Source organism: Chiloscyllium punctatum, chromosome 39, assembly GCF_047496795.1.
Source record: "Chiloscyllium punctatum isolate Juve2018m chromosome 39, sChiPun1.3, whole genome shotgun sequence".
Classification (NCBI taxonomy): domain Eukaryota; kingdom Metazoa; phylum Chordata; class Chondrichthyes; order Orectolobiformes; family Hemiscylliidae; genus Chiloscyllium; species Chiloscyllium punctatum.
In genome coordinates this window covers 34,405,776-34,427,307 of record NC_092777.1, presented here as the reverse complement: position 1 = coordinate 34,427,307, position 21,532 = coordinate 34,405,776, and the positions used below count along the sequence as shown (strand labels likewise).

Below are 21,532 nucleotides of genomic sequence, written 5' to 3'. Positions count from 1 at the left end.
TTCTGAAGTAGCATTGGAAGTATTCCATCTGGTTTTCCTCCCTTATGAATATTCTTAATGATAATTTTATTATTAGTCCTCATTATGCTACATGGATTTGGCACATCTCTTATTCCTCTATTTAAAAAAAGCTATACTATTTTCAATAGAGACAATGTTTCAAAATCCTTCAAAGTATCTTCATAAAAATAATAAAGATTAGAAATAATTTAGCCAATGCCAAAAATAGAGATAAATAATTAGCTATTCAAAATGCAATTAGATTCCAGATGGGAAAGTTAATGTACTGTACCATGAATGCCGATTATTGGTTGAATGGCTTTTTCTCATCCTTCACTATTCTCAAATTCCATAATCCATGGTAATATTTTATTTTCCATCCGTCTCTCCTCAATTCCATATCACATACAAAATGCAAGAGCTGCATGCCAGGGCAGATCATAACCAAACCTGATCCTGTCGCTATCCAGCATTGAAACATTGTCACTTTCCAGCAAAGACAATGTAGAATACTGAGAACTTGTACCCTTAGCAACTTTTTTTTAACTTCACTGGCTCGAATTAGCTATTGCAGCATTATCACAGGTGACCAGTTAAGAGGAGTAACAATACCCAATGCATTTCATTCCTGAGCTAACAGTCAGCCCTGCCTCACATCACCAGCAACTCTCTTGACTCTTTCACTGCTATTAAATTATCTGACATCAAAGACTGAACATCTAGTGCTACAACTAAATATTGGGAAGACTAAAATAATTGTTTTTGGTCTCTGCTATAACTCTGTTCCCTTATTATGGATTCCAATGCCCATTCTAGAAACAGTCTGATACTAAGCATCTGCAGAGCAGTTCTGAAGATGACTCCTACCGAATTCAAAACCTTTGGTCCCCACAGAAGCCACCAGACCTGAGTTTCTTCAGGTCAACTACTGAGGCCATGAAAAGACTTTGTTGGATGATTTTACCACCTGAGGACCGATCATCCCCATACAGGAAAACCAGCTGCCAATTTTGAGAGTTTACTTATTGTGCCTGAATGTACATGTACCTATATAAACTCATTAGGAAGCTTGATTACACCAAATGCTTGCTGTGCTCTGTTGTGTATCCAGAGAAGTTAGAGGAAGTGTCAATGATTTACAGATATTAGAGTGTTGTTACAGTTCATGGGGTCCACCATAATTGCAGGGTGAAAGTGAAGACTGCAGACGCTGGAGATCAGAGTCGAGAATGTGGGTCTGGAAAAGCACAGCCGGTGCTGGCAAGGCAGCATCCAAGGACCAGGAGAATCTGATGTTTTGGGCAAAAGCACTTCATCAGGAATTCCTGCTTTTCCAGCACCACAGTCTCAACAGTTCTCTGAATGAACAGTATGATTTAGTGCCATTCTCCAATCTTTCCCCATAATCCTTTACATTGTTTCCATTAAAATGAATATCCAGTGCCCTCTGAAACACCTTGACTCTGAACATTGGCTTCGTGTCCAGTGGAGAACCACTTCAGTTCCAGTTGTAGCTCCAACTGGATAAAGATACCCAGAAGAAAGCACTTATGTGAATGGCAACAGGAAACCACCTGAGTTCCTCTTTCCAGGATGTGCCTCAAGCATATTTCGTACTTGACCAACACTGGACCAGGACACAATGTCCAGATGAACGTTCATTTCCAATGGGAGAGTTGATTAAAACTGCCCTCAAACAAGATGGGAAGGGGCCCTGAGATTTCACCATTGATCAGATATTGCACAGAGCCATCAGTCATTCTGTCACATTAACTTGAGATGCTTTGCTCATGAGGAGGGGAGTTGTAAGTTTTGAATGAAAGCATTGAACAACAAGCCAAACAATACAACTTATTAATAGTTCATCAAACAGCACTTATCATTGCATAACCTACAATTGAAGTTTTATGAACAGGGGAGAAAGGCAGACCGAACTCTTTTATTCATCTTGCCTTCTGCTCATATCCAAAGTGGTTTTAAAGTTTGAAAAGCCTTGCATTTTCCCCAAACACTTTTGTATGTGAAATCAAACCTCGAAGTGGTCTACAACTAAATCTCTTGAGTTAAATGAGAAGCATAGTTTATTCATGTATTCCCAAACAGAGAATGATTGTTGCCAGAAAGACACACACATATATAAGCAGAAGGGAGAGAGAAAGGATATTTTCAATTAAGAATAGCTAAATAGCCAAAGGTTTAGATTTTAATTGGCGTGATTGTCAGATTCCAGAAAGTAAGTGCCCACTGATGGCTCTTGCTCATTGAAGTTCAGGTTCAGGTGGTTTCAACTGATAGGTGATAGGAATTGCAGAATTCCTTCTAAATTTGACCATAACACAGTAATAGGAGATTTGCTTTTACAGAGACTTGGTCCACTTACAGACAATGACAGGAATGTTTCTCGAGAACTTGAGGCAGAGTTAGGTATCAACCTTGGATAAAGTCAAGACTGCAGATGCTGGAAGTCAGAGTCAACACATGCAAAGCTGTAAAAGCACTCTTCCAGCTCCACATCTATTGACTTACATGTCAGCCTAGTGTCCTGCTTCCTGTTGATGGCATTGTAGACAAGCTGTATGTTAAAAACATATTTTTCTCCTTCAGGGCAGTCTAACATTAAAGCTATCCAAAGGATAGGAGTTCATGTAAAGTGTCTACTAAGTAGTCAGTTTTAACTTAGTCTCATCTATGCAAATGCAGCCTTGCTATGAAGTTTGGTTTAAATGGATTTTTCGTCCGATCCCTTTCATTTCCTTTTGGAAAAACCCAAACAAATGTTTAAAATCCCACATTGTTTGGTTTGTTTTATGGAGCAGGAAATATTGGAAATGTCCGTATATTTTAACATTGGGAATAGAACAACATCTAATTTCTCATGTGAGAATAATAGGGTGGTTATGGGAGAGGATTTTAACTTTTCAAACAGACTGGAACTGCCATAGTGTTAAGGGCTTGGATGGAGAGGAATTTGTTAAGTGTGTACAAGAAAAATTTCTGATTCAGTATGTGGCTGTATCTATTAGAGAAGGTGCAAAATTTGGCCTACTCTTGAGAATAACAAAGGGCAGGTGACTAAGGTGTCAATGGGGGAGTACTTTGGGGAGGGCGACCATATTCTATTCGTTTCAAAATAGATGGAAAAGGATAGACTGGATCTGAAAGTTGAAGTCTAAATTGGAGGAAGGTTAATTTAGATGGTATTAGGCAAAAATTCTCAAAAGCTGACTTGGGATGTTTGCAGGTAAAGGGAAATCTTGAAAATGAAAAGCCTTCAAAAATGAGATAATGAGTCCAGACACTGTATGTTCCTATTCAGAGGCAGGACAAAGCTGGTAGGTGTAGAAAATGCTGGATGACTAAAGAAATTGAGGTTTTGATCAAGAAAAGGAAGTAAGCATGTCAGGTATAAACAGCAAGGATTGAGTGAATCTCTAGCAAAGTATAAATGCAGGAGTTACACTTAAGAAGGAAATCATGAGGGCAAAAAGTTGACATGAAATAGCTTTGGCAAATAGGATTAAGGAGAATCCAAAGGGATTCTACAGATGCATTAAGGACAAAAGGGTAACTAGGGAGAGAATAGGGCTCCTTAAAGATCAGCAAGGCGGCCTTTGTGTGGAATCACAGGAAATGACTGAAATACTAAACGAGTATTTTGCATTAAGTGTTTACTGTGGAGAAGGATGTGAAAGATAGAGAAAATAAGAAATAGTGACATCTTGAAAAATGCCCATTTACAGAGGCAGTGGTGCTGGACATCTTAAAATGCATAAATGTGGATAAATCCCTGGTACCTGACCAGGTGTACCCTAGAATTTAGTGGGAAGTGAGGAAGAAATTGCTGGGCCCCTTGTTGAGATATTTGTATCATTGATAGCCACAGGTGAGGTACCGGAAGACTGGAGGTTGGCTGTTTAAGAAAGCTGTAAGGAAAAACCAGGGAACTATAGATCGTGAGACTGATATCACTGGTGGGAAATTTGTTGGAGGGAATCTTGAGGGACAGGATTTACATACATTTGGAAAAGCAAGCATTGATTATGGATAGTCAACATGGCTTTGTGCGTGGGAAATCATGTCTCACAAACTTGATTGAGTTTTGTGAAGAAGTAAGAAAGAGGATTGATGAGGGCAGAGTAGTAGATATGATCTATATGGACTTCAGTAAGGCGTTCGACAAGGTTCCTCATGGTAGACTGGTTAGCAAAGTTAGATCACATGGGAATAAAGGGAGAACTAGCCATTTGGATACAGAACTACTTGAAGGTATAAGACAGAGGATGGTGGTGGAGGATTGTTTTTCAGACTAGAGGCCTTTGACCAGTGGAGTGCCACAAGGTTCGGTGCTGGGTCCATTGCTTTATATAAATGATTTGGATGTGAACATAGGAGGTATAGTTAGTAAGTTTATAGGTGACACTAAAATTGGAGGTGTAGTGGACAGTGAAGAGGGTTACCTCAGAGTACAATGGGATTTTGATCAGATGGGCTGAGAAGTGGTACATGGAGTTTAACTTAGATAGATGTGAAATGCTGCATTTTGGAAAAGCAAATCAGAGCATTTAATAGTCAGGTCATGGGGAGTGTTGCTGAACAAAGAGATGTTGGAGTGCAGATTCATAGCTCCTTGAAAGTAGAGTCGCAGGTAGATAGGACAGTGAGGAAGGCGTTTGGTATTTTTGCCTTTATTGGTCAGTTCAGGAGTTGGAGGATCATGTTGCAGCTGTACAGGACATTGGTTAGGACTTTTGGAGCATGCTGTGCAATTCTGGTCTCCCTCCTAAAGGAAGGATGGTGTGAAATTTGAAAGGATTCTGAAAAGATTTAAAAGGATGTTGCCAGGGTTGGAGGGTTTGAGCTATAGGGAGAGGCTGAATAGGCTGGGGCTATGTTTCCTGGAGTGGAGAGCGAGGGGTGACCTTACAGAGCTCTATAAAATTATAAGGGGCATAGATAGGGTAAACAGATGAAGTATTTTCCCCAGACTAGAACGCATAGGTTTAAGGTGAGAGGGGAAAGGTAAAAAGGATCTAAGGGACAACCTTTTCATGTAGAGGATGGTGTGTCTATGAAATGAGCTACCAGAGAAAGTGATGGACACTGATATGATTACAACATTTAAAAAAGGCACCTGGATTGGTATATAATTAAGAAGGGTTTAGAGGGATATGGGCCAAATACTGGAAAACGTGACTAGATTTATACAAGACATCTGGTCTCCATGGCCAAGTGGATGGAAGGGTCTGTTTCCATGCTGTATATTTCTGTGCCTGTATAAACTGGGAAGGGAGTGGGGACTATTGACTAAGGATAACAATCTGGGTTCATACATATGTCACCATCTGCTGGTTAAGTTTGGCCATTTGAGATGGCTTGACATTTTTTGAGCCAGTCTTGAAATGTCCTTTAGTTCTTTTTATTTCTTTAACATTTTGAGCAAATTCTTTATACTGTGTTAGAAGTTCCTGAAAAACTGGCTGTTTCACCAGCTACAAACTATTCTTAGTATTCCTCCTGGTTTACTGAAGAGCTTTACACCACCGTTATTATCCAATTCTTGGTCTCTATTGCTGTCCATTATGGTCATCAGTTTGGTTGGCCTTGCCATTACATCTTCTTCACTGTGTTTGTTCATGGGATCGGTTCTGAAGCTAGTGAGCATTTGCACTGTGACTGACAGGCCCCATCTTCATAACATTTTGACATTATTTAGACAGATTTTGGAGTGTGAATTGGCCATGTTCAAGTGTGCCTTTCAATTCAGATCCTCTGCCTTGTCTTTTAAACCTTCAATAACACCCATGCCAAGAAGCTTACGAATGAAGAGCATTGATTTGAACAGTTGAAAATTGTCAGTGTTCTCCTGTACCAATGAAAAGGATTGGACTTTTGGTGGCAGTCATAACACAGAGCACCTCCTCCTTTTGCATGACCAGCGAGTTCAGTTACAACTACTCATGTGACAACCACTTGCTCTTTGAAAGCTTTAGCTTGTGCTTCACAGATTGATTGATTGATGCATCCACTACATAGATAATGTCATCTGGCTGTACAATATTTAAAATGTGTAGCATTTCTTTAAATAAAGAGGCTTCTTGCTTGTGTCAACAACTGCTATCCACAATTATTATCGCAAAGTGTTTGTCTTGAAAAGTCTCCATGTCTTCTGTGGCTACGTTCACTAGATCCATTTCTGTATAGCTTTGATGGAATGGGATTCTTGCTTTGGTTGCATTCTGCATCATTTGGTCAAATGCCTGTGCTCTGAATGTGTCTGCGCAGATCAAGCAAGTCTTCCAGCCTTTCCTTCGGAAACTGTATGCTAGCTTTGTGCATGCTGTAGTTGTATCACTATCTCAAAGGCCAACAAACGCGACAACATTTTGATGACCTTTTGTGTGGTTCCATTATTTTGACTCCTGGTTCAACAAGCTTGGCAAGTTCATCAAAACACTATCATGGATCATTCATTTTTGGTTGTAGCCCGAGGCCATCTTTTCCAAGTCTATAGCTGCTTTGACATTTTCTTGAAATTGCTTCATCAGCTTTATACTGACGTATGCTTGCAATAACGCAGTACAAAACTTCCTCCGACAGAGTGTTCAAAACCTTCTCACTACAAAACTTCCTCCGACAGAGTGTTCAAAACCTTCTCACTGATGATGCTGAAGTTGATGAGGGATTGCAGAGCAGAGGTCAGCTTTCTTCTCCAAATCCACTAATGTCATTCATTATAGAATGTTCAGGCTGAACTCTCCCAGAGGGCAACAAATGAGTAATTCTGCTGAGTGGGGAAGAAAAGGACTGGGGCCTTTCAGATTCAACTCACTGGTACAGGAGCAGCCCATTCACTGACTAATTTGATCTGAACATTAACGTATCCAGAATCTATGTACAGGAAATGACTCAGCAGCCTTGCACCAACACACTACCTAATGCAGTTCCCACAAACTGGGGCTAAACCACCAATACTTTCCAGAATTAGTTTGACATTGGACAGTTCTTGGTTGAGACTGGCCCTCCATAGATCGCTGGCTTGACATGGTGGAAAGGCTTGTGTGCTCCCACAATTGCTGGATGCCATTGGGCGCTCCTTACTTCTGATAGGACCACCATTGGCTGCAAGGTAGTGGGGTGTTGGAGTGGGAGGGGGAGGTAGGACAAGAGAGAGAGTTGGGGAAAGAGCCAGATGAGGCTTAATGGAAAATATCCTCCATGGGGGAATTTCCATAAGAAGCCAAAGTAGACAAAATCCTTGTGTTTATAGAGAGCTAGACTGAAGTTTAAAAAATTATTGTCTTTTACTGAACTGGATTATTTCAGGGAGAAAAAAAACAATCTGATGGAGAAGAGAATTTTGAACATGAATTATTTATGGATTATTTGGGGGTGGGGTTAATGTTGGTATTATCTGGAGGACTGAAGGCTTGGTTATTTGGAGCGTGCTGATGTTTTTTAAACAGGCACTGAAGGGAAATTTTACAGGAGTGACTGGGATAATGTGTAGGAGTGACTGGGATAATGGGTGGGAGTTACTGAGGATAATCTATAGGAATTACTGAAATAATCCTTCAGAGTCACTGGAGCTTTGAAGGAGGGACACTGGAGGTATTCTATACAAGTTACTGGGGTAGTCTATAAGAGTTACTGGGAATAATCTCGAAGTGTATTCCTGAGCTAACCTATAGGAGTAACTGAGAAATAGTGGTCACTGATAATAATTTACAAAATTTGCTGGTTGTAATTTATAGCTATTGTTGTATCTGTCATTCTCTTCTCTGCTGCTTCCCTGCCCAGCCTTCAGCAGGTTATTGCTGTCGGTGTTATTAATGATCATTACTCCAGCTTCATTCAAAGGCAGCCATGGTGCTAACCATCCCAACATGCAGAATTAAGCCTCTGAGCACAAATGCTTTCTCAGTGTGCTCTCTGTATCTGCAGGCTGCAGGCCCAAGAACTGCCAATGTTCTCACTCAGGAGGTATATATGCCATGTATCAGCAAGTTCAGGAAACCCATGCCAATTGTAATGTTGGGTATTGCTATCATTTACAGATTTCATTAGCTAGGTGTGAATCTGCCTCTCCATGGTAAACGGGTGGACGATGCTGAAGCATATACACACACAGTCTCTCTCTCACACACACAAACATAAAATCTATTTGAATCACTCTGTGGCTCTCTCTGGAAATCTCCAGCCACAGGCCTACAACTTGCAAAAAATAAGTTTCCTGCTGTGTCTATTCTGCTTACAAACTCAGCTTGTGGTATCTATCTGCTGGATACTCAAAGAACTTCAGTGGATATTCGGGAGTTTGCGTGGGTGCAAATGATACTTCAGAAACATGGTTTCATTCTGTCTTTCATAAAATTAGAAAAAGCATAAGTAAAGAAGGTTCTCCTTCCCCTAGTCACCAAATTCCCAGCACTCTGCTCAAAAGACACATTCTGTGCTGAGTTGCACTGAGGCACATGGCTTTCTGAAGAAAAGGGACTGGCTGACCAGTTACAGAAATACACAGACCCAGCTAATTTCCTTAATAATTAGCTTGATCTTCTCTTCCAATAGAGTTTGTAAAATGCTGCTTAAGGTTAGGTAGCTTAGAATTGAAATAGTCAACTTCTAGTAAATCTTAACCGTAACCAAACAATAGATTTTCACACAGCTGATGACTCCCTTGCTCATCAACTGACAACATTTTTTCTTACAAAGAACTGGCATAGACATGACTGGTCAAATAGCCTCCTTCTCTGTTGTAACCATTTGATGATGTTGTGGGCTGAGTATCATATCAGCATTGATAGAGTATTATTTAACAGACAGGAAGCCAAGGATAGGACTAAATTGAGCATTCTTAAGTTGACAGGAAGTGAAATGTGGAAACAATCAGTTTACCATCTCCCTCTTCTTCATGTGTCTCAAGCACAAATTTACAAACTCAACTAGTCAGCTAATTCAATAATGATGTCTGTCTATTCCTCTCGCAGCTTGATGTGGTGAAACAACCTGAGGCGCTTTATAAGAACGGTGTCAATAGAAGATGTATTGAACACTGAACCATAAAAGGATAAATCAGGACACGTGCAAGAATACCAAATTTCAAAGCAAGCAAACAATTTATTCTGCCAGAGAAAGAGTGCTGATTGGCTTGCAAGTGTACTCTGGTCGAGTAATGCTATGGGGAAACGACTACAGAAAAGTGAATAAATGTAGCTTTTAACAGATGTCAGTGAGCCACATTGTGATCCTGACTGAAGATCTTAAGTTGGATTTTGGCATAATTCTTGTTACTCAGAAGATAGTAGAGTCTTGCTCGATTATGGGATCACATCTAATGTTAGACACAATGTTCTTAGTTTTGCAAACACAGGGCAATGGGGTTAATTTAATATGGGAAACTTGGACGGTATTGACAACTTGAACCGAAGGGTCTGTTTCCGTGCTGTATGACTCTATGACTTTCTATCTCTGCTAAAGCTGTTATGGAGTTCCTCTGTCTGAAGTCAGCTCAGCATTTTCAGATCTTCTTAGGGATGCTAAATTAGCTGGTGAAATTTTTGCCTCATGTGGGATCCACTACAGAACCCTTGAGATATTCCTGTGGAAATCTGCATCAAGGGAATACTTTCCAGAGGATCGAGGACATGTTAACATCCACAGTGCTCTCAGCACAGTATAAAACCTCCCCTACCTGAGAGGGCTCTTGTGGTGCAGTGGTCACATCCTTACCCCTTATACTTCTGGAGAATGTGGGTTTTTTACCTGACACTCTTAGATATGACAATATCTCTGAACAGGTTGATTGGAAAATGTCTGAAAGAAATAGACCTTCGTTTCCAACAACCATTATAGCCAACTAATGCTTCAGCTACAGACCGAAGAACAATGCTGTTTCAGGAGCAACAGAATTGGTGTCCACAAGCAACAGACTTTAGAGTGAGAGGGGAAAGATATAAAAGAGATCTACGGGGCAACTTTTTCACACAGGGTGTTAAGTGTATGGAATAAGCTGCTGGAGGATGTGATGGAGGCTGGTACAATTGCAACTTTTAAGAGGCATTTGGATGGGTATATGAATAGGAAGGGTTTGGAGGGATATGGGCCAGGTGCTGGCAGGTGGAACTAGATTGGGTTGGGATATCTAGTCAGCATGGACGGGTTGGACCGAAGGGTCTGTTTCCATGCTGTACATCTCTATGACTCGATGATATACTGAGATTGAGAAAGTTACAGAGACTTGCAAGATTTTTTCACATTATGTATTTGGTCTAAAAGTGGTTGTAGAAATGGATCAGAAATCTTTAGTTTCTCTATAGAATACAAATATTTTGATGTTGCTTCATGAAGTTCATTATGAAACAGCATACATACATGAAAAACTGCAGACAACAGCAGAAACTTTCTCCAGGCCCTTGGTCATCATCTTTGCCAGGTATATTACAAAGTTTCTTCACAAAATCATGACATTGACAAAGTGACAATGATACAATGGACAGCAAGCCATAATCAGCTTAGTTAGATCCAACAATGCACATCAGGAACAGGGATGCTTTACCATCTGTCAGTATTCTGCTGAAAAATGGCAGATCAAATTAGAATTAATGGATTGTCCATGAAATTAAATTTTAAGCATTGACTGCATTTTACATATGTGGGTGACATAGTAGGGTTTAATCATTTCAGCAAGTTATCCAAGAGAAGCTGCACCGGGGACACAAGAAGATGCCTAAGTGCAGTGCCAGAGCTCAAGAGATTGTCCAGAACCTCATTGTCATTGATTACTTCTCCCTAAGGCAAAGGTTAGGAAGCTGCATACAACAACTACAGATGATGTTTGCAGAATCTTACATCAAACAATTGCAATCCATGAAATCACTGATGTGGTTATTTTGGACAATGAATCACAATCCACGATCAAGCTTGCTTCGGGCAATTTGCAGTTAGTTCTGAATCTGTCATAAGCTCAACAATCCACAATTTAATGGAAAAACACATCCAAAGGTCAAGATAGTTAATTCACTCTTGAAAAATACTGCACTACTAAATTATACATGCTCCCCCAGTCCAATATGCACTATCACCATCAGAGTTGCTAATGGGCAAGAAGCTGAAGACCCAACTCATTATCCTTCTGAAGAAGTTGGCTCCACACTTACATCTATAGGACTATCAAGTCGTATATAATAAGGAGCTATCCTAGTGAGTGCAACAGGACACATGCGAAAGGAAGCTTTACCAGGGAAGTCATGCCACATTTAGGACCAAAGCAACAGGTGTGGTTCAGGAATGTGAACAGAAAAGGTACAGCCATGTCAGGAGCTTGAGACCATCAGAGATTGTATAATGACACACCACTGAAAGTTGTGTCAAAGGAACTTTATCCAAATATGGATTAAGTACCAACCATTGATGGATTGAGTTGTGTCAAATGGGAAATCCAGTAATGCAAGAAACTTGTAGACCTCAGATCATCATGAAGAAAATTAAAGTCAACCGTCCTGCACCCATCAAGCTATCGATCTTGGAACTCCAAAGAGACATTCTGGCAGAACAGTGAAACCCACAGATGGCCTGAATGTGAAATGTCAGAGACATGTATAAATAGAGTAATGGTATACTTACGTACACAACTGTATAATATTAATAACAGGAAGATGTTATCTATAAGTATCATCCACTATGATGATGTCATGTGAATTTATGGTCATAACAGCTTCAGAGCTTGAAGGAATAAGACCTAACATTTGGTTCTCCACAAAACAACTATGTCGACCGTCTCAACATAACCTGTAACTAATTGCTAACATGCAATAAACCCAATCTTAAATAAAAGAGATTCATTTAGTTAAATCAGCAAGTGGTTTTACTCTACCACACTAGACCACTCAAGCCTTGTGGTCTCCTCTATTTGAAGAGGATAAAGGCAGCTACCTTCATCATGATCAGCAGTTCATATAGCAATGAGTTGGAAAGTCATGTCTATGCTATAGTTAGATTAAACATTTATACAAGCAAGGTTAAATCACACTTGGAATACAGAAATAATAAGATGGATGACAAGGCTCAGCCCGGGCTTTGTTCATACTCTCTGCTTTTTCATTTCTTTTCTTCTTTTTACTTCTGCTCTTTTTTTCTTTGTTTTCTTCTCTTTAAAGCATTGAAAGTGTCAGGTGAAGGAGGAGGCCTCTGGCGGCAGCAACACCACAATGAGCCCATCATGGTTCCTCCCCAGCCCGGGGTCTCCTTGTGAGCAAGGAGCAGCTAGTGGTCAGGTGGAGCACGTCCGCTCCAGACTGGCTGCAGTCTTTTCCTCTCTCTCCTTTTTGTCTTTCTTTTCGCTGTTTTCTTTTCTTCCTCTTCCGCAGGGAGGCTGGAGTGGTGTCAGTGGGGATTCCTGACTTTGTAGGCCTAAAGCGTGGACTCCTGGATTGGGAGTGGGTCATTGGCTGCAGCAATGGTAGAGTAGGGATTCCTGGCTGCAGTAGATCGTCGACTACAGGGGTGTCAGTGCCCGGCGTGGGGGACTCCTGGCTGCTATAGGTTTGGAGTGGGAATCTTGCAGAAGTTCTGGAGCTCTGTTTCAAACCATTCATGTCTTTTCTTTTATTCTTCTTGTACTCCAAAATGGTTTCAGATAGTAGTGACAGAACACTTTGTATTGTATCTCCCTAAGTATCTGTGACAACAAGTAAATAATTAATTCATCACTCAATGCATTGAATTCGACACAGTAAAAGCTTCCTCAAAACAACATCAGGACTGGGAAGATTTGCATAACAGGAATGACTAGGTGTGCTCTAATAGACATCTGTAAGGAAATTTGAAAGAATTTGATTGAAACCAGATGTCTTTGCCAATGTAAATGGCTCAGAGAGGAGGAGCTCTAGGTCAGCAGTGGGAGACTTTTAGAGGCGGCACAGTGGCTCAGTGGTTAGCACTGCTGCCTCACAGCATCAGCGACCTGGGTTCAATTCCAGCCTCAGGTGACTGTCTGTGTGGATTTTGCACATTCTCCCTGTGTCTGCGTGGGTTTCCTCTCACAGTCCAAAGATATGCAGGTTAGGTGAACTGGCTGTGCTAAATTGCCCATAGTGTTCAGGGATGCGTAGGTTAAGTGCATCAGTCACGCGTTAATGTAAAGTAATCGAATAGGGGAATGGGTGTGGATAGGATACTCTTTGGAGAGTCAGTATGGACTTGTTGGGCTGAAAGGCCTGTTTCCACATTGTAGGAATGCTAAATAAATTAAATGCAAGATCCAATTTAAATAAAATCCATTCAACATGGAATACAGGAAAAATCTCTTTCCCTGCACATCACAAGTCATAGTTGATATAGATACATTCAAAGTAAGGCTTAGTAAGTGCAACATAGAGGTAAGGAGTACATTACCTTCTATCTCCCAAGTCTATCCAAAATCCACAAAGCCCAAGTCAGGAATCTATTGGAATATTCTCAATTTACCTGAATGAGTGCAGTTCAAACAACAATAAGAAAACTCTACACTATGCAGGATAAAGATGTCAGCTTGATTACCACTTTATTATTGCTTCGTTCACCACTGATGCACAGTGATAGTGTGTACCATACACAAGATGTTCTCAACTCACCATGGATCTTTTAACAGCACTTTGCAAACCGGTGACCTCTACCACAGAGAAGGACAAGGACAGCCAGTGGAGAGCGGATACGACTTTCTGCAAGCTCCCCTCCAAGTCACTCTGACTCAGAACAATATTGCTAGGCAAAATCCTGGAACGTCACCCCTAACAACACTAGTCGCTGAACTTACGCTAAATGGACTGTTATGGTTCAAGAAGATTTCTCACCATCACATTCTCAAATAAAATTAACAACAGGCAACAAACACTGGCCACCCCATGAATAAAGACTCAAAAAGCATTTGAAGTGCATGCTGATAAGGTTAGTTGAAGGGAGTTGGGAAGAAGTTTGCATGGAACTTAATTGCTAGCATAGATATATGAGCAAGCAGGGCAAGCCATTCTGAACCTTGTATCTGCTCCTTCATTTAATAACATCATGGCTGATCTGATTGTAACCTCAAATCTGCATTTCTGCCGTCCTTCTATAACCTTTCACTCCCTTGCTTCACAAAAATCTATCCATCGCTACCTTAAAAATATTTAAGGATTCTGTTTCCACCACCTTTTCAGAAAAGACTCTTAATCCTCAAAGAAAAGGTTTGACATATCTAGGTTTTTAAATGGTTGACTCTTTATTTCTAAACAGTGACCAATAGTTCTAGATTCTCCCACAAGAAGGAACATACTCTTCACAGCCGCGCTGTGAAGATCCCTCAGGGTCTTATTTGTTTCAATCAAGTTGCCTCTTTTCTAAAGTCCAGCAGAAACAAGGCTGGCCTGTTCAACCAGTCATCATAAAACAATCGACTCATTCCAGGTAATACTGTAGTAAACCTTGTCTGAACTGCTTCCAGTTCATTTACATCACTCCTTAAATAGAGTAACCAATACACTGTACAGTACTTCAGACATAGTCTCACCAATGCCCTCTACAATTGAAGTATAAGCTCCTTACTTTTCTATTCAATTCCTCACACAATAAATGAAATCATTCCATTAGATTACATAATTTTTTGCCTTATCGCCACGTTAAATTTTTGAGATTCATGCACTGGGATACTCAGGTCCCTCTGCAGTCTCATCATTTATAAAACTTTTTTTTAATTCTTTCAGGCAAAAAATGAACAATTTCACACTTTCCAAATCATACTCCATTTATCAGATCTTTGCCCACTTAACTTAACTTCCCACTTCAAAACATCCCTATCCATGTTAGCAATTGTTCCTCCCACCCCTTCATCCCAATCAGTTATACGTTGTAAACAGTTGAGGTGCCTCACCTTCCGCCTTGGGACCCTCCAATCACATGGGATCAATGTGGATCCAGCCAATATCCTCATTTCCACTCCTCCCACCTTATTCCAGATCCAACCTTCCAACTTGGCACCCCCCCCCTCTTGACTTGTCATACCTGTCCATCTTCCTTCCCACCTATTCGACCTATAATCTTCACCCCCAACTTCATCTACCTATTGTATTCTCAGCTACCTTCCCTTAGCCACATCCCCTTCCCATTTAGCTCTCAACGCCTTTGGACCACCCCCTCATTCCTGCTGAAGAGCTTATGCTTGAAACGTCGATTCCCCTGCTCCTCAGAGGCTGCCTGACCTGCTGTGCTTTTCCAACACCACACGCTTTGACAGTGATCTTCAGCATCTGCAGTGCTCAATTTCTCCCTGCCTTAATAATAGCTCTAGCATTTTTCCTGTGACAGACATTCAGCTAACTGATCCATAATTTCCTGATTCCTGTCTTTATCTCCTTTTGAATAAAGTACTTACATTTGTTTTCTTCCAATCTAAAGAGACCTTCCCAGAATCAAGGGAGGTTTGAAAAGTTCAAACGAATCCATAAACTGTCTCTCTTGTTTTCAGACACAAGGACGAAGGTCATCAGGATTCAGACACTTGTCAACCCATGAATCAAGAAACTTACTCAGTACCAGTTCTCCTGATTCTGATTTTCCAGATTTCCTCCCGATTTCCTATGTTTTGTTTGATCTGCATTTCTAGAATATCACTTATATCTTTTATTGTAGACCATTGCAAAACAACTATTCAATTAATCTGCCAGCTCTTTACTTTCTGCCATTAATTCTCCAGGATCACATTCTGTAGGACCAATTGTATCTCCTTTATTCTTTATAAGTTATTGGAAACTCATTTTGTTTGTTTTTTTGTCATTTCTAGTGAGCTTTTTCTCATAGTTTAATTGCTTCCTCCTTATTGTTTTTTTTTATTATTATTTGATTTTTATATTCCATCAAGTTTCTGACCTGTCCCCTTAGTTAACCACGGTCTGTCCCTTGAAATGTTTCTTACTTTTGGAAGTGCATCCATGCTGTGCATTTTGAAATATGCTCTAAAATGTCTGGCTTTTGGGCGAAAAGGCCAAGTTCTGTACATCTGACTCAGTGCAATAATATAACGTTTTCTCGGGGGGATTAAAGAATACAGATCTTTTTTTGTCCATGTTTTGTTATGAACATCTATTGCTTTGTGATGGATATTTAATTTGTATCCTTTCCAACAGAATCTTCAATACATTTCATTTTAGTTTAGCATTTCCCATCCTGGTATTACTTCCCAATATATCATTGTGTGTCATATCTTCATCACTTTCAAATTAGCTTTCTCTCAACTGGTTAGTTTCAATGAACGTCTTTCTTCTGTCACTGTCACAATATCAACTCTAATGGTTTTTAAATACTCTGAAGCACAACTACTTCATGACTGCCGGATTTTCTACACTAAATTCCAGATTAATATATTACACTTTGGGTCGAGAAAAATAAACAGTGGTTGCATGAACAGAACACCATAGGAGAACTGGCAAATCTGACTCAACAGTACAGTCATGCACGAGGTCCTTTGAAATTGGTCAAATGTAATCTTGTCAAAATTAGCCATAACCTCATTTTAATATTATTAGTAATTTATGATTTGGTGTTGAACTGGGGTTTACAAAGTTAAAAATCACACAACACCAGGTTATAGTCCAATAGGTTTAATTGGAAGCACAAGATTTTGGACACTGCTCCTTCATCAGGTAGTTGAAGGGGACCATAAGTCATTTAGATTGCCTACAGTGTGGAAACAGGCCACTTGGCCCAACTCATCCACACCAACCCTCCGAAGAGTAACCTATCCAGACCCATTCCCCTACATTTACACCAACTGATGGACTTAACACTATGGGCAGTTTAGGTTGGCCAATTCACCTGATCTGCGCATCTTTGGACCGTGGGAGGAAACTGGAACACCAGGAAGAAACCCACGCAGACATGGAGAGAATGTGCAAACTCCACACCAACAGTGGCTCGAGGCTGGAATTGAACCTGGGTCCTTGGCGATGTGCGCCAACGTGCCGTCCATTTAAATTAAACCTTGTGTGATTTTCTACATACGTAGCATAGATTATTCTGGATGCTCATTCAACTACCTGAATTCAGCCAAAGGAGAGCTAAAGGCATTGGAAACCTTCAGGATCACAGGTTCTTAAGTCATCTTTTCCATTCCATATATTGTTTCACTGCTGGGTTTTTGTCATTCTTCTGATTTGGCTCTTTTAACAGATTTTTTTTCATAGTTTTATTGTTTTTTTATTTTTGTATATACAAGTTTACAAAAGAAAACTAAAAAAAACCCAAGTATAAACATAGATATACAGTTGAATCTTAAATAAATGATAACCAAAATCTAACAAGAGAAAAAAGAAATACCAAGAGAAGAAAAAAAAACAAAACTCAACTAACTACTCATCTAACTTACAACTAACCAGAGTGTATCATTAAAATTCTTACATTATTCAAGAGAAGAAAAAAAATCCAATGGATAACACATAAATGGAGCAGTGATATACATGCTCAGAATGTGTTAACATCAGATCACAACAAAACCCGTATTTATCCAAAACATCCCGAGCATAGAGCATATAAAATTCACAAAAATAAAAGCTCTTTAGTACATTAAAATCAGTATTATAAAAAAAAACTTTTTTTACTATTTAGAAATAAAGTATAGAACGGATTTAAATGGAGATCTTCCCCCTTATTCCCTGGGGGCATCACTTCCTTTCCAAAAACCCCATCCTAACCTCTCTCAACCAGAGCCCCACCCTTTATCCTATCATGGGTCAAGAAAATTCAAGGATACTACTTAACTTGAACTAACAGTGAGTACCCTATCCCCCACCCACACCAACACCTGGATAGATTTGGTAATGTTAATACCATACATAAACATATATGACTATAAAATTACAGTCTCAGCAAATAATAATTAAATATATTAATACAAAATAACAGGGGAAAACAACCCCACTCCCAAGGACAAAGGTAAAATAAGATCAGTACGGCGGCACGGTGGCACAGTGGCACAGTGGTTAGCACTGCTGCCTCGCTGCGCCAGAGACCCGGGTTCAATTCCCGCCTCAGGCGACTGACTGTGTGGAGTTTGCACGTTCTCCCAGTGTCTGCGTGGGTTTCCTCCGGGTGCTCCTGTTTCCTCCGACAGTCCAAAGATGTGCAGGTCAGGTGAATTGGCCATGCTAAATTGTCCGTAGTGTTAGGTTAGGGGGTATGGGTGGGTTGCGCTTCGGCGGGGCGGTGTGGACTTGTTGGGCCGAAGGGCCTGTTTCCACACTGTAAGTAATCTAACCTAAAGATAAGGTAGCCACCTTCCCCCCCCCCCCCACCGATATTATATATATATATATATATATATATATAGAGGCCAGGGGGTCTAGTTTTAAAAAAGGGGGTAAAGGAAATCGCTAAGTAAAGGACGAATAAATAAACTCTTCTTCCCACCCACCTGCCACCCCCGCGAGATAATATTAAACAGTAAGATAATGAAAGGATAAGAAAAGAAAAAGGGGGGGGGGGGGGGGGGGGGTGGTAAACCAGGGTGGGGGTAAGGCAAAACAACATCAATTAACTCTTATAATTTGTCTAATAGAGTCCAAATATTCCTTGGCCTTCTCCAGTGCTCCGAAGTTATACACGGACCCTTCATGGCAAAAGCGTAGTATAGCTCGGTAGCATAAGGAGTATTGAATGTTTAAGTCCCTTAAACACTTCTTTGTTTCATCAAACGCCTTCCTCTTTCAGACCAAAGCTGGGGAAAAGTCCTGAAATAACATAATCTTGGATCCTTTATAAGTCATGGCTTGGGGACCTTTCCCAAGATTTCTGGAGGCTTCCAAGAGCATCTGCCTCACCTTATAGTTTGCAGCCGGAACAGGACCGGGCGGGAGTGCTGGTTCAAGCCTGCCTCGATTCTCAAGGTCGTCAGTGTGGTTCTCTAAGGTCCGGACTTGCTGCTCGAGAGTCCAGACCCAATCCACACCGATTCTGCGATGGCCTTGGAGGTCGCAGCCTTTAGCTCCGCCCCTCTGACTCGGCATTCAATTTCCTTGATGTCTCGGCCATGCTTTTGTAGCGCGGCCGAGAATGAATTCCACCGACTTTGGGACTCTTCTATGAAAGCATTGATCTTAGCGTCGAGTTTAGAGATTATTTCCGCGAGGCTCGCCAACAAAGGTAAGTCCCCCGGGGCAGCTGTGGACGCCTCTGCTGCAGCTGGGTAGAGTGGGGGAGGGGCTCCTTTCTGCTGAGAACTGCAGGCTCCTTTCCCCCTAGTCATTTTTACAGGAGACTGAACTGTATAAATTTAGTACTAAACCATTAAGTACATTAAGTAAAAACTATTTTTAATTCATTTGGTGAGTGTAGTGGAGGAGGATGGCCCACTTTGCCTAGGTCTTGGGAGGAGCACTATAGATTCAGACTTGCTGAGTCGCCACCATCTTGGATCTCTACTGTTTTGTTTTTAAAACCTTTTCTCATAAACGTATGCAGTGGTTATGTGGACCGTTTAAGAAAAACAGATTATCTGGTTTTTTTTCACTGGGAAGCTAACAGTAATTGAAGCATTTCCAGACTTCAACACAACTGGAGCTGCTGAAAAAATTAAGAGACAAGAATTGTTCATTCATCACCTAACAAATTTTCTTGGGAGTTAAGCAGAACATTTAACATTTAAGACTCTGGGCTGGCTCCTCAAAGAACATTTAAGTTAACATTTAAGCGAACAGCCCCTGTGCATGTCAGTAAGAATCATTAAAGTTAGTGAAGAAGTTTGGTTCTGAAATGTCACAAATACAATATTTCACAGTCTTAGTGGCACTTATTGAAAGAGACATGCCAAGTCCAGCAAATAGTTACTAGGGTATTTCGAAAGAACCTTAGAGTTAGAGCAGCTCACTACCATCTTCAAGAGCAACTAGTGATGGACAATAAATGCAGGCCAGCCAGCAATGCCTACATCCAATAAATGAATACAAAAGGCATTGAGGGACCTAACCTTGCTTCTAATATGTATGTCCATGATGTGAACCAGGCTGGATGCACGGCCTCTTCCTGTTGCTATTGTTATGGACTAAGTCAGACCACTCAAAACATTTTTAAGCAGGCAGCTCAGACCATAACTTTGCAATTTGTTCCAGTAAGTGTAGAGTGACAATTAACTGGATTAAGTTAGCTAAGTTGACTACTAGATTTTAAAACAGACAAAAATGTATTCTCAAAATTACACAATGAAACACAAAGAACAGAATAAAGAACCCATACAGAGCTCAGTCTATTCAAACTAGATTTAATTATACTGTTCAGGATATACACAACAGGACCAATAAGCAAACTCCCTTTAAAAACCAGTATAATTGCAACAATGCTTACAGGTTGAAGTTGAGGGGCGGAGAGCGAGAGAGAGCAAGAGAGAGTTTCTACACAGCTCACTGCCGAACGCCTCACCAGTTCAAGATGAACTAAACTGCTCAATTAGAGTGCTGACCACATCCCTTTCATTATACAGGTCACTTCTAAAACCTGACCACTTTGGCCTGAAGTTTCATCTGTTTACATATAAACTAAAGGCCTCTCAAAATCCTTTTCATCTCCATATCAAACCAGACTGATCGGAGCCTGGCCTGGTTTATTACCCTTCTGAAAAAAAAGTCAAGGACAGAGTTTCCTTGAACCAAGGATCAGCTTTTAGAAAAAAAAAGAGACTAGCTTAGTGATACTATGTTAACTGCACCCATTTCCTCTTCTTTAGTTCTCCGCACAAAGGTAGGTCAAAACAGCAGCTTCAAAAGCTTCATCATGGGGCCCGCCTGTTGTAGCCTGCAACTGTGAATGGCGAAGATAGAAGACTAACAATTCTCTTCCCATCACCTAACTGACCAGGAATCTTTCTGCCTGTCCTGGGCATATATTGCAGTTTAATATCTAAGATCTGACTTCTAGTTCAGAAGTAGGGTCACTACCTACTGTGTCACAAGGCTTCTCTTGCATTCATGTATTTTCCACCAATGTTATCTGAAGCCTTGGAATACCAACTTGGCAATGACTATGGGAAGCTGGCTTCACAAGCTGCAAGTCACTGAGGAGCCATGAGATACAAAGGCACCTTTCCTGCCTCCATCTCTTTACCTCTGCCTCCTTCCCAGTGGGCACCAAAATGCATGAGTTGGTTTAGCTCAGTTGGCTGGATAGTTGGTTTGTGAAGCAGTGTGATTCTAACAATGCGGGTTCAATTCATGTCACCAGCTGACCTTATCATGAAGAACAGTGAGCAAGAATATCCAAAAATCACTGGACAGATACGTTTAGAATCTATAAGAAAGAGGAACAGGAGTAGGCCATTTGGCTCTGTTCTGCATTAGCATCATGGCTGATCCAACAATCCTTACTTTCTTGCCCCTTCCCCATAACCATTGAACCCCCTACTGATCAAAAATCCATCTTTGCCAATTCAAAGAAATGAGCAGAGGCAAATAGAGAAAGAATATATATAGAGAGAACACCATTTACAGAAAAAAAGTAAAAATGGACTTAAGATTTAAAAAAAGCAATGGATTTGTGA

The 21,532-nt window shown here is 40.6% G+C and overlaps 1 pseudogene; it reads right to left on the bottom strand.

The window, feature by feature from the left end:
* Window positions 1–5,324: 5,324 nt before the first annotated feature.
* LOC140463777 (signal recognition particle subunit SRP54 pseudogene) lies at window positions 5,325–19,249 on the bottom strand (annotated as a pseudogene).
* Window positions 19,250–21,532: the final 2,283 nt, after the last annotated feature.